Here is a 15,931-nt window from a genome sequence, read left to right on the forward strand (position 1 = left end):
GAGAATACGCTGCCCCCTGCACCTGATCAAATAAATCATCAATATGAGGTAAAGAATACTTCCTTTTTACGGTTCGTTTATTTAGCTTACAATAGTCGATGGATAGCCTTAAGGTCCTATCCTTCTTTCGAACAAACAACACAGGGGCTCCCCAAGGAGATACACTAGGGTGATTGTACCCTTTATCTAAAAGTTCCTAAAGCTGAATTTTGAGTTCTGTTATCTCCGGAGTGCTCACGTGGTAGGGAGCTTTCGAAACAGGAGTTGCTCCAGGTACTAGTTCAATGGTAAAATCAATATCACGTCTAGGTGGCAATCCAGGGATGGTTTCAGGAAACACATCCACAAAATCCTGAATTACAGGAATAATCTCCAATGAAGTCATCTTATTTTTGTCATTAGAGTATCCTACTTTGATAGCATAAATCTAGCAACCCTTTCTAATGCATCTTCCTAGCTGGTTAGTAGTAATAGGATGCAATTTAATGTTTTTCTTGATTCCTTGAACTTCCTTTCTTTGCCCCAACTCTATAAGTTAGCTTACATATTTCTCTTTACAATCCACTAGGGACCAACGCCCTTCCAATTAGTCCATCCTTATTAGTACATCGTATGAACCTAAGGGAAGTATATTTAGATCAACATGGATGGGTTGTCCTGAAACTATTATATGGTAGTTTTCTATTTTCATAGATACCTTTCTCTTAGTTCCGGTGGCTAGCTGAGCTAGCCAAGATTTCTTAAATTTGTGTCTTAGCAATTGACGTTTCTCTACCACTTTGGGACTAATGTAACTTAGGCTAGCACCTCGAGTACATAAAAAAAAACAAGTTGATCATCAATCATACCTTCGCACTCGATCATGGTGGGCTCGTATTCTTCTTCATGATCGTCCAAAGCATCATTAATTCTGGGCATACTTCTTGCTATATCTCCAACTATGGAGGTTTCCTGCATATTTGAAAGATGCTCCATTCTAGCTTTGCGTGGGACGTTCTTGTAATAATGAGACTCCCCACATCCCCAGCGTTGCAGAGATTGTTTTGGTGGTTGATCAGTGGCAGGTTTACTAATTCCATTTATCTGTCTATTTTCAGTGTACGCTGGGACCTTGGGTGCATTCTTGGTAAACTTCACAAAAGTTCTTTGCTGATTACTCCTTCCATTTACATTCCATTGTCTGTTTGGGGGTAAATTCTTCATTCTTCTGATTGAAGTTGCTTTGCGCACTTCAATTTTCTATTTCATTTGCTGATAACAGATATGAGATTTTGGCACAACATCATCGATTGTTCTAGGATAGTCAAATTCTAACTTTTCCTTCATAAAATTGGATAGACTACTAATAAATCACTGAATTTTGGCTTTTTACTCCAGCATATAAGTGAGATATCGTAACAGGGAGGTGAATAGCTTCACATATTTGTCCATGGTCAAGGTCCCAAACCTTAGCTCATGGAACTCCTTTTATTTTTCATCATAGTAACATTCGGTCAAATATTTGTCCTTAAAATGTTTCTGGAATTATTGCCACGTCACTTGTTCTTCGTCAATCTTTCTCACAGTTTTAATTTCTTCCCACCAGAGCATGGCCTTTCCCTTTAATTGGTAAACTTCCAATTGTGCTTTAAGTTTGTCAGTATATTCATAAATCTGAAAATATTTACCCATGTCAATCAGCCATGCTTCAACGGCCTCTTTAGATTCTCCTTCGAAAAGTGGCGGTTTATTTTTTTAATTCACCCTGTAATTCCATCTTCTGTATTTTGTCTTTATTTGGTCAGAAACATTATTCAAACGCCACTCTTCATCCTCCTTTTGTCCATCTCCTGATTCTCCATTTTCCTCACCGTGGTGGATTGTTGGGGACTTCTCTTTATCCTCTGTACTGGGGTCTGGTCCTCATTGATTTTGTCGGTCAGACAGACTTTTGAGAATCTTTTCCTTCTCCTGCCTCAGTTGTTCGTTATCTATCCTCAAATTCATCATTCCAGTATGTAACTGTTGCACAGTTTCAAGTAGGGCAGCGTTGGCTTTCCAGGATTCTTCTCCCAACTTTATCCATATATCTGGATTGGCCTCAACGTAAGGCACTTCCCGTTGGTTTGATAATCTGGGTGTCCTCGGTATTTCTGTTTCTTGGTTCTTTCTTCTACCCCTGTGTTCACATAGACATAGATATAAGTATTTTGTAATTTAATTAAATGTGTAATATCTCTCCCATAAGTCTCTGTGTGCGAGCATGGGCTCTGATACCATTTTTAACTCTCATCACTATACAATATGATTTTTTTATTTTTTATTGAACTGTAACTTAAAGTATTACTGAATATTATCCTAATCTCTTGCATTTATTTAACCGTAATGTCCATGCATATATTCGAAAAGATTCAGCTTGATTGGAAAGGGTTATTAAAGTGTTAGTTTATGGTTGTCTGGTGAAACTACATGAGTTGTTGGATCTACCCCACCAGGCGCTTGCTCGAAAACCATGGAAATTACACCACCGGGATAAAATATTATGATGTGGCGCTGCCACTTGAGGTTCGGCTTTAATTTTGATAGCCCGACCTGCTGCGAGAGGTCTAGGGCATTAATGGAAATGTTTTTATACCCTAAGATCCATGGTGGATGAATCCGACAAGTCCAACACTTCCTGCTAAACCTAAGCATCTCCTCCATCTGTCAAAATTGCCCATTTCTCATTTGGGTGTGGAATTTATCAAGTATTGTGGCTCTGCAACTCTATTAAGGTCGGTAGGGAATATATGGTGGTTCTGTGTATATTTTCATGGTTGATAGGGGGCACCATGTTGGCACCAGACCTCCACGTTTCGTCGTCCTCAGGCGAGCTCTTAGGTAAGATTGTAAGGGTTTCTGCTATACGCTGAACTCAATTTAATTTCCTCACTTAGAAGGAAAACTACTAAAGGTTACTTATGTTGCAGGTGTGCTCTTCGAGTGCTACCTCATTCCTCCAACCGAATCGCAAAGCACAAGGAAGGTCTTTCCTCCGAGGCAAGGGCTTTAGGTTTGCACTGAGAAATTCTTTATTTCCTTTTTTGTTTTTATTTTAGAGACGGTTAACTATCTGATGGTGACTACAAGTCTTCGTCTCTCCCTCACCTGAGGTGACTCTTTCTCAGGTAAGAAGGAAACCTAAAATGTTTTTGGTCTTATATCTGGTTAAAAAATTATTCACGAAAGCCAAGGTTTAATCCTCTGGTTTACCCTTGTAGGTAAACCCTTTGTCCAGTGTCTTTCTTGAAGTGTAGATGTGGAAGACACCCTAACAACATACTCATCTTCTGTGTCTTCAGGTTCGTCTGCTATGAAACCCTCTAACGACATTGAAAAAGGGAATTTACTTTGTTTTTTTTGTCTACTGTTGAGAGTATTTAAGGGTTTTTATAATTTAGCAGATGAGAGGGTTTCCTGGCTTGAAGATCATCTCAGCAAAACCTTCATTGCATAAATAGTTTTTAGCTTCCCTTAAGAGGGTTTCCTTGATGCAAAGCTTGGCTATTTGCTTTTTTGGTTGTTTATGGGTTTTCAACTTGGCTGCGCGATATCCTCACTGGATATTTATATTTATGACTCGAATGGTTTATAAATTATAATGTTGTACTCGTGATATTGTTTCTCTGTTTATTTGAAGTTTATTGTTTCAATGGTTTCATGTAATCTCTGCTAATACGAGGTCAGTTGGCTTTCAGTCCTTCCTTCTAGGTTGGACAGAGATCCAAAACAAACCATAACTAGTCTTTCATGATTTTATATGTATTCAACATTTTGAATGAAGATTAAATGGAAGAAAAGTTCGATAGCTTTGGATAGATTGTCACCCTTCATATGTTGAAATGATTCCAATGTTGTTTAATTGTAGCGATAGGGTTCCATCCGATTTATTCATTACATTAATATGATTTATGGTTCTATTCTCAGATAGTTGTTGTTTCTTGTGATTCTTAAACTTATTTCTATTGCTATAATCTCAAATTTTCTATGAGAAGGAATTATCTTGCAGGAATTTTGACATTGTTTTCTCTATCATTGCTTGAGACAGTAGTGTGTTGTTTATCTTATGTTCCTACGAATAAACAGTATAAATATTTTTTGGTCATCTGTTTAATAGATTGTATCATTGCGTTATCTCTACCAAGAGAGCATAATCCTAATAAAAGATAGAATATGATTACTACTTTTCCATTCTTAACACAACAGAATATACTTAAATTTTTAGCTATAACAATGATTTTTTGTTCCTCCTTGAAAATAATTCCTTTCTAGGAATTAAATAATAAGCCCAGAGTTGGTCACTTATCTGCTTATGATTATTTTAGAGTTGTATAAATACTTGCTGTTTTTCTGGAAGGTCTCACCACCCAACCATGGACCTGGCAGTTATGCCTAGCATCCCCCTCCGAGCACTTCCTACTCCTGACAGATACTAGGCGTACACAATTTGGTATATTGGGCTTTAGGACTATTGTCCATCCTCAAGTCACATACCAATTCGACTGTTAGCCATAGTTTTGTTTCCCACTGGTTTCTTGTGCCTAGCTGAAGGAAAAATATCAGCAACCTCTCCTGCCTTTTGTTTGTCCCCCTTTCCCCAATCTTTTCCCTCTTTTAGGGAGGAAAGGTGGGCGTTGTTTGTAACTATCCAAGGAGTTATGTAACTATTTTCATTCAGTTTTCTTAACAAACTGTTTAAATTCTTTAAATAAAAATATCATAATATTCTCGCTTTTCCAGCCTGAAAATAAATGTTTTTGCAACAGAGGGTGTTACATGGATACTATATGTTTATTGCTGGAAGGATTAATTGTTTGGTTGACTTAGGTAATTTTGACTTCAAATTCTCGTCACTATTCTCTAGTGGGCATGAAAGGATGGTATTTTTTTAACGCTTTATAGAACTTGAAAATATGGTATTGTTGGTAATGTTTTATTTTTAGGTTAATTATTTTACTTATATTGAAAAGTATAATTATATTAATTTAATAAAATTTTCAAGAAAATTTTAAAGGTAAAAATGTTTCTTAAATTTTAGAAGTTTTAATAAATCTTATTCATATCTAATATAAAAACGTTAAAATATGATATTGCAAAATATTCAAATTACCTTTTAGATTTATACTTCACCTGCTTTCAATGAAAATGGACTGTAAACGCAATGATTTTGTGGTGGGCATGAAAGGATGGTATTTTTTAAATTCTTTATAGAACATTAAAATATGGTATTGATTATAATGTTTTATTTTTATTTTAATTATTTTATATATATCATATATTGAAAAGAGTAATTATATTAATTTAATATTAATTAAATAAAATCCTCTGAAAAATTTTAAAGATAAAAATGTTTCATAAATTTTCAAAATTTTAATAAATCTTATTGATCTCTAGTATAATTACTCTAAGATATGATATTGTAAAATATTCAAATTATCCCTTAAAATTATATCCCCTTAGATTTACACTTCATCTATTTCTCTAGTAGGCATGAAAGGATGGTATTTTTTTAATGCTTTATAGAACATGGAAAAATTGTATTGTTTGTAATGTTTTATCTTTATGTTAATTATTTTACATATATCATATATTGAAAAGTATAATTACACTAATTTAATATAACATTTTGTAGATAGAAATGTTTCTTAAATTTTAAAAATTTTAATCAGCAAAAATATTCATATATCTTTCTTAGATTTATACTTGACATGATTCCAATGAAAGTGGGTCATTATGAGTAATGAAAATATTATGGCAAGATTTTTTATTAACCGCTTCTATATTTTACTCTTCATGTGAAAGGTTGTTTCCCAAATTGTGATTTTTATCTGAAAACTAGGTAGTTGGCTCATAAGCACTTCGATGTTACATTGAGTATCGAGATAAATATTTGTTTGATTCATATTTATTTAATTAGTTTCTATAATGTTTTTATTTCTTAAAATTTTGGTTTAAATTATATTAAAACTTTATCAAATAACAAATTTAAATTGTTATATTGGTATTTAGATGCATTTTAAAAATGGGTAACAAATAAGTAATTTACAATATTATAAAAAATATTTGTAATTTGTGGGAAAAAAGACAAAAAAAACATAATTAAAATTTACTTTATTGAGTAATTTCCCTTCCACGAATTTCCGGGGGAGTATGATTTTGGATTACTTTTATTTCCACATTTACCATTAAATATCACTTTTCTATGTTGGGGTTTGAGAGTAGAAGTGATTGTTACCTTAGAATTTATGCATACTTCAATTTTTTCATTAGAAAACTTTAGTAACTTTTGTTTTCAAAGTTTTTCGTCAAACATGATAATGTGATGTCTTCTTATTTTTTATTTTAAGGGTAGAACACATTTTTTATTGCCATTGTGATTGGTTACACTCAGTTTCTCTTTTTTTTTTCTTTTTTGCAGTTTCAGTCACAACCTCAAATATCGTAGGAAGCTCATGGATGATGTTGAAAAGACGCCTCTTGTCATTTTCCCCAAATCTAGAGTGCACACCAGAATAGAATGCCACTACAAGTAACCATCCATTAGTGGGAATAGCTACCAAAGATATCCAATATTTTTCTTTAATTCCACCCCTTTCAAAGTTAATTCACATATATGGCTTAAGAAGCTCAAGTGGAACTTCTTCAGTAGGTAGATTAACTTCCCATTTTTCGCTTGGAAGGTCGTATAGATGCAAATTATTTTTGTCGATCACATTACAGGTAAAATTCCTCCTCGAACTTATTCAACACTATGGTATTCGAGCCCCAGGAAACTTGAATAGGGATTGTTACTCGCCCAACCCAATCCAGTTTGTTCTTTGACTTACCGTGCAGGTGCTTGTGCATGTATGAAATTTCCAGCCCACCAAAGCTCCCAATGCAACATTAACCGGATAGGTAGATTTATTAACTGCCCAACAAACCATCAGACCTGGTTCTTTTGCCTAAATCCCACACACATGATACCCTCCCATTGCAATGACCTGTAACCAGAGATTCCATCGCGGGTGGAACACCCATCTACACATAGATATGGTTGTCCAAACGAGGCTTCCAATCCACAAACAAATCCATCTCTAACTATCAAACCCCGAAAACCTATTCCCAGTGGAGCTCTGTATACACTGGCCACATCACTTTCGAGGCAGGTCATGAGTTTGGATCCATCCGCACTCACACCATATAGAGTGATAAAATTAGAGAATCTCAATTACTTTATTATTCAAATGTAATTACATATATGCAAGAAGTGTTGTCTCAAGTTAGGTAGACTATATAGGACACACAATCTGTTGGTTGAGGAAATCTCTCAACCACACACCAAACTAGGAACAAGTACATAAAGCCAACTCCTATAGAATAGGAATTGACTCCTTACATAGAAAGAATCACAACTAGAGACACGTAGGAATTACATATTCCAACACTCCCCCTTAATGGGTACATGTCTCCATATCAATGTGCAAAATCTAGTTGTGGTCAAATATACCAAAAAGAGTATGTTGATGTCCATATAAAGGAACAACCATCTATTGGAATGCATGGGTGCAAACCGCTGCAACCGCTAGTCTTGTAGGATGACCTTCACATACATGGTTCTGTCAACCATTATAACTGCACACCTATACCTGTACTTGTACCTGTAAATCCCCCTCCAATATCATCATGGGTTTTATTGGATTACCCATAACCATGCTCTGGGTTTTAACGGATCACCCTCAACCATGCCACCAAGGGCTCTCATCCACCAAGGCTAAAGACAATGACCAAGTCTCAACTCAGCCATGAAAGCTCAACACAGCCATGAAGGCTCTCCAGCCACTATGGGCCACAAACCTGCCACTCTAGGCTACAAACCTACCACTAGGGCACTCCAAAGATGCGAATCAACCAGGCCAAGGGTTTTCTCAGCTAACCCTAAACCATGCCAATGGGAATCTTTGTCCCACTTCACTCTTACATGTAGTTTCTAGCTTACCACAAACAGATATTATGAATACAAAGTGGTTTTAGATTACCAAGAACTATATGGGGATACACATGCCTTACAAGGCTTACATTTCACACTCCAACTCTGGAGTTACCAGGTACACAGTTTACAAACACCACTATAAAACACCCTAGACTTGCTTACTTAATAAAATGTGACTCATAAAATAATATGCTAGTGAGTCTATTCCAGAAACTCACACTAACACACACAAACTTTCACCTAGTTGTCCATCATCTTCCAATATTTGATGCATCTCCTCTAATGCCATCTTCACAGTCACGTCTTCATCATATCCCATGGTTAATCATTCCTACAAATAAATTTATCTATCGTTGGAATTGGCCAATTCCAACATAGATTCAAACTCATGACAATAGTGGGCCAAACTAATTGTCAACTTCTAATTTTTAGCCATATTTACATTAATTACATGAGCATTTTAATGACTTGAATCAACGTGCTAAGAAAAAACGATGGAATAGCTTATATAACGAGTCACTTTTCAATGACAACTTTATCACTCCAATTCCAGAATAAGAAATAGAGGGACAATTTATGCAACTGGCGGAGGCATTTCAGTCACTGGAGTCATAGGAGTGCTTTTAGATTTCTCAAGTGGACTTTTGTCTTTTGAAGCATCTCCAGCTTCGACTTCATTTCTATTTCGGTGATTGTCATCACATTGTTCAAAGTAATTGCCTACACCCGCAAGATGGCTCGCCCATGAAGATTCTTCTTCGTCATATCATTCCTCGTTCCTCACAATCCTCTCCATTACTAAAAGCCTCTTTCACATCGAAACCTATGAGAATAAATTCATCTTTGTTAAGTTCATCTTCCTCATCATGTTGATCCTTTTCTGGACAATTATGCCCTATGGCATGGCGATGGCCTCTGTACCTACATCGCCCTTCCTCAACGGATATAATCACTAGCAGTTTTGTTTGTCAGCATATGCACTAGTAGTTAATTGCAGGCACCACACAAATTCACAATGAGTAGAAATCAAAAAATTCTAACACGACATTGACAGGCTTTCTTTCAGCCTCATCATAGTGGGACTCACAACAAGTGTCAAGGAAAATTCCAATCTTCCATAAATAAAAAACACAATTTCCACACATTCACTAATTCTTTTGATAGGGCACTCATTTTCGACATATGAAGAAATACACATGAATCTTTGGATAAACTTACACGTAAGGAATTGAAGAACAGTTCCTTCACCATGACTTAGATCTGATACAGTCAATGTCTCAGGGGAACTGGATTGTACTATCTCTTCAATGGGTTCTGGAAAATCTCTCGTCGTCTCTAACAAAAGCCTTTCTCAATGCTTAGCCTAGAATAAATCAGAATTGATAGCTCCAACATCTCTTCTCTTTTAGCTACGCCACGCTCTCCAGAGTGAAAATCCATCCACAGAACCACTGAAGAGCCACAGATCGGACAAGCTAAGTGTAGAGATGCTCCTCCGCTTCTCCCCTCCACTTTCACTGTACCATCGATTGTCGGAGGCTGTAATATTTTAACTGATCACACCAAAAAATGAAGATAGCCACTACTTAAACGATCCATGCTATGAAATGCTCACGCTGATCCATCGCTAAAAATATCCACGCTATGTGGAGGAACCAATCGTCAAGAACTCTACCTTCCAAAAGATCCCCGCAGGTCTTCATTGGCAACATAATTTACAATGTCCTGTATATGTCAGACCAGAGCAGCATCATGCTTAACAACAGGTGCTTAAAAAAACTGATGGACAAACCACATACACTAAAATCTTTATCTCCTCAGCCCGGGCCAAGCCCATGAGGGGCCAGGCCGTTAGGGCTCTTATACCATGATAAAATTAGAGAATCTCAATTACTTTATTATTCAAATGCAATTACACACACACACACACACACACACACACACACACACATATATATATATATATATATATATATATATATATATATATATAAGAAGTGTTGTCTCAAGATAGGTAGACTATCTTGGACACACAATCTATTGGTTGAGGAAATCTCTCAAACACACGAAACTAGGAACAAGTAGATATTGCCAAATCCTATAGAATAGGAACTAAATCCTTACATAGAAAGAATCACAACTAGAGACAAGTAGGAATTAGATATTCCAACATAGAGCCGATCTGTTTTCTCCATAAGAAGCCATCAAAGAAGCCATAGACCTCATTTCCAACTGCACACCATTCTCACAAGTATTGTCCCTCGCCATTACCCAAAAGAAAAAAATGCGGATCTCAACCTCTAGCTCTTTGTGGATGCCATTAACCCTAGATTGCGCTCTGCATTATGATATTTAAGAAAGATCCCATATCGTAACTATCACACAACAAATTGAATCGTAACTGACTAATACTCGTTTTTAATTGGATGGCAGATGTTACTTCCATCATCTAACACTTGAATCAAAGGTAAATAAAGGTACAGGTGGCACAGGAGGGGAGTTCTTTTGAGATGGAATGCCTTACGGCATAAATATTTAGTTGTTCATGTGAAGTAATATAATTTTATATCAAAAAAAAATATTTTCAGTTTTGAGTATGAGGAGGATGTATAACTCTTATATTTTTTAAAATATTTCAACAAAGTAGTTCAATAACTTACTTGAATATCCACATTAATTAATTTTTGTAATTATCAACTTCCTTTAGTGTGCTTCGGATAGCTCAATTGCCTGTGGGCGTGGGAATGAAGTCTCACCAAATTAAAAGTCTTGGGTTCAAATCTTGTGTTATCCCCTCGATCGGGGTGTGAAGTTGGACATGATGAAGACGTAGTCCTACCAAGCTTACAAAAAATAATAAAAAAATTATCAACTTTCTTTATATGTTTAAAAATTATTTTACGCTTGATTATAATAAAATATTGCAATGCATAAAAAATAAGAAATAATTGGGAAAGTAAAAAAATTGATTACTTTCTAATATGTGTACCATTTAATTCTTTATATAAAGTTAATTTATGATATTTGAATAATAATAATAATAATAATAATAATAATAATAATAATAATAAATTCAATATATATCATAAATCAACTATTTCAATATTAATATGTATTTTAGAATATATTAAATAAAATTATTTTTAAGTTCTAAATGGAGGTCTCTATCAGGAGACTAGGGTTTCCCTAGTCACCGATAGTTTTCTTACAAGCCTAAAGCATGCTCGAGCTTGTTTGGATGGTTTAATTGTAGGGATTATTATGCTTGTTGAGTCTTTAAACCCGTAGCTTCTCTTGTTTTTGTTGTCATCCATGTTTTCTCTACATTCTGTTCACAATGACATGGAGAAGGAAGCAACTTTCAAAGCCTCGCTATTGTCTCAAAAACCTTAGTGACTTCTCCTCCCAAAAACAAAATTGTGAAGAAATTATCTGAGACCCCTATAGTGGATCTCTCTCCTTAATATTTGTGCAGGAGAGCCTTGTCTCTCTTAAAAAATATGTTGGCTGGAAATTTCATGGGCTTTTGGCAAAATCTAGAAGCTGTTGAAACTTGGATCATAGAACAATGGTTCCTGAAGATTCAAGGACAAGTAACTTTCATTGAAATTGGAAGGGGATTCCATGTCCTCTTGTTTCTATACAAAAAGGAAAGAGATTTTTATTTTCATATCAGGTTTGTATTTCATGGGCTCCATAGGCCTCTTTATCACTCCATGGACTCTTGATTTCAATTTAGATTATGACATCACTAGATTTCTAGTGTGGGTTCAGTTTTCACACCTCCTTGTTCATCTCTAGGGCTTGATGCACTGAACACAATGGAAAAAATATGTGCTACTATCTAAATAAAGAATAACCAAGAGGAGGAAAATTTTCTTGTTCTTGCATCTATGTTGACCCTAAAGACAAACCTTGGAGAATGGATCCATATCATAGAATTGGACTATGAGCATATTTAGTTTAAATACATAATTTGTCATTGTCAGAGGAACTTCACCAAAAAATTCCCCTAGGAAAAGATATGAACAAGCCCCAACCATTGTTTCTAAAGGTATGAGTTTCCAACCAACATAAAAGAAAATACGAAAATAACATAACAAGCTTACAGACCCAAAAAATTTGTTGCAACATATTCAATCCCGAAACCTTCCTTCAACAAAAACTCTTTTAAGGCCCTTCAAGATCCTGGACAAGAAGAAAATACCCCTATGAAGGAATCCCCTAATGAGGATTAGGGAAATTCAAAAGTGTCAGTGGAAAAATAATAGTAAGCCTCTTCATTGGTCATCCCTCTTGGTCCAAGCCATATTCTGAGAAAACATTAGAGGAAATTTTAGCCTAAAAGCAACATGAAGAAATTAATAAAAGAATGCTATGTAGATAATTTTTTAATATTACGTTATTTTTATCTATGGAAATTAGAGTAGTTCATGCAAAATCATGCATGGGAGAAAACACTAGAAAAGCCTTCTTGTCAAGTTCAATGTAAGCCCCTCTCAGATAGGAAATTCAATAAAGAAAACCGAGAACGCAAAATAGATTCTAACTTGGCTTCAGGTTTCCAACTCTGTGCAAATTATCTGCTCCAAAAGCCCCACAAATAGCTCAATGTACTATTTTTTCATTCTCTTATGCTCAGAATACTAAGAATATATTGTTGTAAACATGAAGAAGGTCTTAGTTGTAATACCTATGGAGATTAATGGGATATGTATCCCATGAGTTTAGTTATTGTCTCAATGAAAGATCCTATAAAGAAATGACAATGCATTGAATTCCCCTCATATTTCTTCTGACTAGGCACAAATCTAATAAAATCACTTCTCATTTGTGTCTTATATATATGTATATATATATATATATATATATATATATATATATATATATATATATATATATATATACTTATAAAATAACTTTAAAAATGTAAATTATTATGGTTAAAACATTTTAATATTTTAATTATTTATAATTCTAACCATTTTTAGGTATTTTGTTCAATAAAATTTGTCTAAAATCCAACAAAGACGGGTTGGAATTCTAGGTTTGGGTTGTGTTGTGTACACAATCCAAGTGTCCAAGAGATATTTGGAAGGGTTTAATCCATTTTGGTATTCAAAAATACACACGGTGTGTGTAGCATGTGCATTTTTTCATTTTATAATTGTACATGTGAATGCATAAATATGTATAACGAGTATAGATCTATCTTAACAATATGTTGAGTAAAACATCACTGAATTGTCACCCTTAAAGGATAAAGAATTTCCTCAAATTTTAATATTTTTCAACTCCCAATATATTTATAGTTAAAATAGATATACTTTAATTTTCTCATGTCAATCTCATGTTAAGCATGAAAGGAATCATACATCTCCCTTATAGTAAATAATACTACATTCAAATGTTTTAACAATAATATCATTTTACTTTCTACTTCACTAACATTGAAATGATTTTTTGTTATTAATAGTTTTTCAAATGCCATATATAAACTATATATTAAGATTTGCATGAATTACAATAGTATCTCAAACATAAGTATACAATTTTGCATGAATTACAAGGGTCTCTCAAACATAAGTATAAAGACATAATCACATTTTTAAAAATTTTGAGTTACCTTTTCTTTTTATATACTTGTAAATTTGGTACACTATTATTTCATTTAAGTTGGACATCTAAATATTTTATTTATAGTTGACATTTTTTAGTCAACTCTACAATGAGTTTTTTTTTATATCCTTGCAATTTTGGTACATGACTAATTGACATTAATTGACATATTTTTTGATTATTAATATCTTTTCAAATGATATATGTGAACTCCATATAAAAAATTGAAGGGCATACATATCTCCAAAATCACCTATAGGCCAAATAAGGAATATCTTACTTTCAATCACCTTACCTTACGTTACATTATTTAAGGTCCTATTTTAAGATTTCTTTATGAGTGACATTGAATTATTTTTTATTAATAACTTTTTAAAATGTAGTGTGAAATCTATGTTGATTACTTAAGAAGCTATACATTTCTCTCATATTGGGTTGCAAAAGGTTTTTTTTTACACCTACTAAGTTTCTCATATTTAATCACTTATATATGAAATAGATTTTGAAATATTTATTTAATGGGAACAAATTAAAATGTCATACTATCTCATATATGTTAGTTATTAATGTTATGCAACTAAAGATACAACTATTTCATAAAAGTCACAAATAAGTCACTTACAACATGTGTATTCCACTGGGACTTGAACTTCAAATCTCATGGTTTACACAATACTTCACAACAAAAGAATCCCTAATTAAAATTCCCATAATAATCTTTTTTTCTATTTTCAATTTAGATTTACAACATCAATTTTTTTATATGTTTGTAATCTTTTACATTAACCTGGAAAAAATTTATAATCAAAATATAACGCATACAAAATCTACCATAAACTCATTTTTTTAATCTTTATTTTCTACATACTTATATTTATATTTATATTTATATATATATATATATATATATATATATATATATTCAGGAGGAAGTTTAAAGTTAAGAATCTCAACCAATCAATATTAATCACCACTAAAACTACCCTTGCGAGAAAATATATTATATATTTTCAATAAAATTTATATATGGAAGATAATAAAACAAAATAATAAAATAAATAACTTAATTTTTTATTTCCGCTTCAGGGTTTTCTGTTCTTTAGAAATTCGTTTAAATATAGAAATTCGTTTAAATATCGATCACTCCTGCATTAAAATATAAATAAGAAAAACAAAAATTTAAGTTTGAAATATTCAGTAGATTAGAACGTTGCCTTAGCTTTGCCGGCTCGGTTTACGTTCACACTCTATGGTTCGTATATATTTTTCCTTTCTTGGTAATGTCCCTATAAACATGGAACACGACAATTTCAAATTGAAACTATTGGACGTAGGCGCACGTTTTCACAGTGATATGAGGGGTTTTCAAACCGAAGCATCCCTAATCTCACAGCATTACATCATCACAGATAATCGTTTGACGACTTGCAGTTCGCTGGCCAGGCTTTCCACGTGTCTTTGCATGCATCTGAATACAAGAAGCGTCGATCTATTGACTTTTACGCCTCAAATTTATCAAAATATTATTGAATATCGCAAAGTTTAGGTATCGTTCGCTTTCCTCATGTGATAGTTAAAGATAGGATCCAATACAATAAGATGGAGTGAGGCTTCCACCTCCAAGTTACAAAGGTTAGATTTCAAGTTATAAAGGTTATATGAATGTTTACAAGTTAGCAAAAGGTTAACATAAAGCTTTAAAAAGATATTGAAATAGGCTTATCCATGCTTTTTTTTAACTTAACGGTCTTTTGAATATTAGTTGTAATTCGTTTTTGAGATTAATGTTTTTATTATGTTGTAATTCGTTTTTGAGATTAATGTTTTTATTATGTAAAATGAAGATAGGTTTTTTTGATGATAGTGTTTTAGAATTTACTATTTGAATTTATAAAATTTATATGAATGTGTAAAAATTAACAATAACCAAATGACGTGAGCATTTTACTAATAAATTATGTAGTTATTAAAGAGATATGAAATATTTATTTCTAAATAAAAATTTTCAATACTAAAATAACTATCTAGATGTCTTATATAGCCATTCTCTCTCACTCTTCTTACATTGTTTATACAAATTCAACATGTCTAAAAAATTTCTAATCATTAAATAACTAATATCTTTATTATTCATTCATCCACTTGTCCCTTTCATAAATAATTCTAACTTCTAAAAATGTATATCATTATTTCTTGGCTCTGTAATTTTTCAAATTTTTAAAGTTTCCCATTATCATTTTTCTTGATTATTTCAAAAAACATTTTATTTTTAAATTAAAAAATGTAAGATAATATATTAAACTTATACTAATATGTATTGTT

This window comes from Pinus tabuliformis, chromosome 5_2 (assembly GCF_031772625.1).
Source record: "Pinus tabuliformis cultivar Carrire ecotype Pingquan chromosome 5_2, CPIR1, whole genome shotgun sequence".
Classification (NCBI taxonomy): Eukaryota; Viridiplantae; Streptophyta; class Pinopsida; order Pinales; family Pinaceae; genus Pinus; species Pinus tabuliformis.